Raw genomic sequence first — 5000 nt, forward strand, 5'->3', positions numbered from 1 at the left:
TTTCACCAAAATCACCACCAAGTCACAAAATCAAGCCAAAAATCCAAAATCATGGAACTTGGCTATGCACCAACCATGCCAAGATCAATTCCTTTTGATCCCAAACTTCTCCCACATCACTTTGAAGGCATTTGTGAGGATTGAGTCCAGCCACTTTTCCAAAACCAACATTTTCGTTTTTCACCAAAATCACCACCAAGTCACAAAATCAAGCCAAAAATCCAAAATCATGGAACTTGGCTATGCACCAACCATGTCAAGATCAATTCCTTTTGATCCCAAACTTCTCCCACATCACTTTGAAGGCATTTGTGAGGATTGAGTCCAGCCAGTTTTCCAAAACCATGATTTTCGTTTTTCACCAAAATCACCACCAAGCCACAAAATCAAGCCAAAACACCAAAATCATGAACTTGGCTATGCACCAACCATGTCAAGATCAATTCCTTTTGCTCCCAAACTTCTCCCACATCACTTTGGAGGCATTTGTGAGGATTGAGTCCAGCCACTTTTCCAAAACCATGATTTTCGTTTTTCACCAAAATCACCACCAAGCCACAAAATCAAGCCAAAACACCAAAATCATGAACTTGGCTATGCACCAACCATGTCAAGATCAATTCCTTTTGATCCCAAACTTCTCCCACATCACTTTGAAGGCATTTGTGAGGATTGAGTCCAGCCACTTTTCCAAAACCATGATTTTCGTTTTTCACCAAAATCACCACCAAGCCACAAAATCAAGCCAAAAATCCAAAATCATGAACTTGGCTATGCACCAACCATGTCAAGATCAATTCCTTTTGATTCCAAACTTCTCCCACATCACTTTGAAGGCATTTGTGAGGATTGAGTCCAGCCAGTTTTCCAAAACCATGATTTTCGTTTTTCACCAAAATCACCACCAAGCCACAAAATCAAGCCAAAACACCAAAATCATGAACTTGGCTATGCACCAACCATGTCAAGATCAATTCCTTTTGATCCCAAACTTCTCCCACATCACTTTGAAGGCATTTGTGAGGATTGAGTCCAGCCACTTTTCCAAAACCAACATTTTCGTTTTTCACCAAAATCACCACCAAGTCACAAAATCATGAACTTGGCTATGCACCAACCATGTCAAGATCAATTCCTTTTGATCCCAAACTTCTCCCACATCACTTTGGAGGCATTTGTGAGGATTGAGTCCAGCCACTTTTCCAAAACCAACATTTTCGTTTTTCACCAAAATCACCACCAAGTCACAAAATCATGAACTTGGCTATGCACCAACCATGTCAAGATCAATTCCTTTTGATCCCAAACTTCTCCCACATCACTTTGGAGGCATTTGTGAGGATTGAGTCCAGCCAGTTTTCCAAAACCATGATTTTCGTTTTTCACCAAAATCACCACCAAGTCACAAAATCAAGCCAAAAATCCAAAATCATGGAACTTGGCTATGCACCAACCATGTCAAAATCAATTCCTTTTGATCCCAAACTTCTCCCACATCACTTTGAAGGCATTTGTGAGGATTGAGTCCAGCCAGTTTTCCAAAACCATGATTTTCGTTTTTCACCAAAATCACCACCAAGCCACAAAATCAAGCCAAAACACCAAAATCATGAACTTGGCATTGCACCAACCATGTCAAGATCAATTCCTTTTGATCCCAAACTTCTCCCACATCACTTTGGAGGCATTTGTGAGGATTGAGTCCAGCCAGTTTTCCAAAACCAACATTTTCGTTTTTCACCAAAATCACCACCAAGTCACAAAATCATGAACTTGGCATTGCACCAACCATGTCAAGATCAATTCCTTTTGATCCCAAACTTCTCCCACATCACTTTGGAGGCATTTGTGAGGATTGAGTCCAGCCAGTTTTCCAAAACCAACATTTTCGTTTTTCACCAAAATCACCACCAAGCCACAAAATCATGAACTTGGCTATGCACCAACCATGTCAAAATCAATTCCTTTTGATCCCAAACTTCTCCCACATCACTTTGAAGGCATTTGTGAGGATTGAGTCCAGCCAGTTTTCCAAAACCATGATTTTCGTTTTTCACCAAAATCACCACCAAGCCACAAAATCAAGCCAAAACACCAAAATCATGAACTTTGCTATGCACCAACCATGTCAAGATCAATTCCTTTTGATCCCAAACTTCTCCCACATCACTTTGAAGGCATTTGTGAGGATTGAGTCCAGCCACTTTTCCAAAACCAACATTTTCGTTTTTCACCAAAATCACCACCAAGTCACAAAATCATGAACTTGGCATTGCACCAACCATGTCAAGATCAATTCCTTTTGATCCCAAACTTCTCCCACATCACTTTGGAGGCATTTGTGAGGATTGAGTCCAGCCAGTTTTCCAAAACCAACATTTTCGTTTTTCACCAAAATCACCACCAAGCCACAAAATCATGAACTTGGCTATGCACCAACCATGTCAAAATCAATTCCTTTTGATCCCAAACTTCTCCCACATCAGTTTGAAGGCATTTGTGAGGATTGAGTCCAGCCAGTTTTCCAAAACCATGATTTTCGTTTTTCACCAAAATCACCACCAAGCCACAAAATCAAGCCAAAAATCCAAAATCATGAACTTGGCTATGCACCAACCATGTCAAGATCAATTCCTTTTGCTCCCAAACTTCTCCCACATCACTTTGAAGGCATTTGTGAGGATTGAGTCCAGCCAGTTTTCCAAAACCAACATTTTCGTTTTTCACCAAAATCACCACCAAGCCACAAAATCAAGCCAAAACACCAAAATCATGGAACTTGGCTATGCCCCAACCATGCCAAGATCAATTCCTTTTTATCCGAAACTTCTCCCACATCACTTTGGAGGCATTTGTGAGGATTGAGTCCGGCCAGTTTTCCAAAACCATGATTTTCGTTTTTCACCAAAATCACCACCAAGCCACAAAATCAAGCCAAAACACCAAAATCATGAACTTGGCATTGCACCAACCATGTCAAGATCAATTCCTTTTGATCCCAAACTTCTCCCACATCACTTTGGAGGCATTTGTGAGGATTGAGTCCAGCCAGTTTTCCAAAACCAACATTTTCGTTTTTCACCAAAATCACCACCAAGTCACAAAATCATGAACTTGGCATTGCACCAACCATGTCAAGATCAATTCCTTTTGATCCCAAACTTCTCCCACATCACTTTGGAGGCATTTGTGAGGATTGAGTCCAGCCAGTTTTCCAAAACCAACATTTTCGTTTTTCACCAAAATCACCACCAAGCCACAAAATCATGAACTTGGCTATGCACCAACCATGTCAAAATCAATTCCTTTTGATCCCAAACTTCTCCCACATCACTTTGAAGGCATTTGTGAGGATTGAGTCCAGCCAGTTTTCCAAAACCATGATTTTCGTTTTTCACCAAAATCACCACCAAGCCACAAAATCAAGCCAAAACACCAAAATCATGAACTTTGCTATGCACCAACCATGTCAAGATCAATTCCTTTTGATCCCAAACTTCTCCCACATCACTTTGAAGGCATTTGTGAGGATTGAGTCCAGCCAGTTTTCCAAAACCAACATTTTCGTTTTTCACCAAAATCACCACCAAGTCACAAAATCATGAACTTGGCATTGCACCAACCATGTCAAGATCAATTCCTTTTGATCCCAAACTTCTCCCACATCACTTTGGAGGCATTTGTGAGGATTGAGTCCAGCCAGTTTTCCAAAACCAACATTTTCGTTTTTCACCAAAATCACCACCAAGCCACAAAATCATGAACTTGGCTATGCACCAACCATGTCAAAATCAATTCCTTTTGATCCCAAACTTCTCCCACATCAGTTTGAAGGCATTTGTGAGGATTGAGTCCAGCCAGTTTTCCAAAACCATGATTTTCGTTTTTCACCAAAATCACCACCAAGCCACAAAATCAAGCCAAAAATCCAAAATCATGAACTTGGCTATGCACCAACCATGTCAAGATCAATTCCTTTTGCTCCCAAACTTCTCCCACATCACTTTGAAGGCATTTGTGAGGATTGAGTCCAGCCAGTTTTCCAAAACCAACATTTTCGTTTTTCACCAAAATCACCACCAAGCCACAAAATCAAGCCAAAACACCAAAATCATGGAACTTGGCTATGCCCCAACCATGTCAAGATCAATTCCTTTTGATCCCAAACTTCTCCCACATCACTTTGGAGGCATTTGTGAGGATTGAGTCCAGCCAGTTTTCCAAAACCAACATTTTCGTTTTTCACCAAAATCACCACCAAGTCACAAAATCATGAACTTGGCATTGCACCAACCATGTCAAGATCAATTCCTTTTGATCCCAAACTTCTCCCACATCACTTTGGAGGCATTTGTGAGGATTGAGTCCAGCCAGTTTTCCAAAACCAACATTTTCGTTTTTCACCAAAATCACCACCAAGCCACAAAATCATGAACTTGGCTATGCACCAACCATGTCAAAATCAATTCCTTTTGATCCCAAACTTCTCCCACATCACTTTGAAGGCATTTGTGAGGATTGAGTCCAGCCAGTTTTCCAAAACCATGATTTTCGTTTTTCACCAAAATCACCACCAAGCCACAAAATCAAGCCAAAACACCAAAATCATGAACTTTGCTATGCACCAACCATGTCAAGATCAATTCCTTTTGATCCCAAACTTCTCCCACATCACTTTGAAGGCATTTGTGAGGATTGAGTCCAGCCAGTTTTCCAAAACCAACATTTTCGTTTTTCACCAAAATCACCACCAAGTCACAAAATCATGAACTTGGCATTGCACCAACCATGTCAAGATCAATTCCTTTTGATCCCAAACTTCTCCCACATCACTTTGGAGGCATTTGTGAGGATTGAGTCCAGCCAGTTTTCCAAAACCAACATTTTCGTTTTTCACCAAAATCACCACCAAGCCACAAAATCATGAACTTGGCTATGCACCAACCATGTCAAAATCAATTCCTTTTGATCCCAAACTTCTCCCACATCAGTTTGAAGGC

The sequence above is a fragment of the Phaseolus vulgaris genome, chromosome 10 (assembly GCF_051622355.1).
Source record: "Phaseolus vulgaris cultivar YP4 chromosome 10, ASM5162235v1, whole genome shotgun sequence".
Lineage (NCBI taxonomy): Eukaryota > Viridiplantae > Streptophyta > Magnoliopsida > Fabales > Fabaceae > Phaseolus > Phaseolus vulgaris.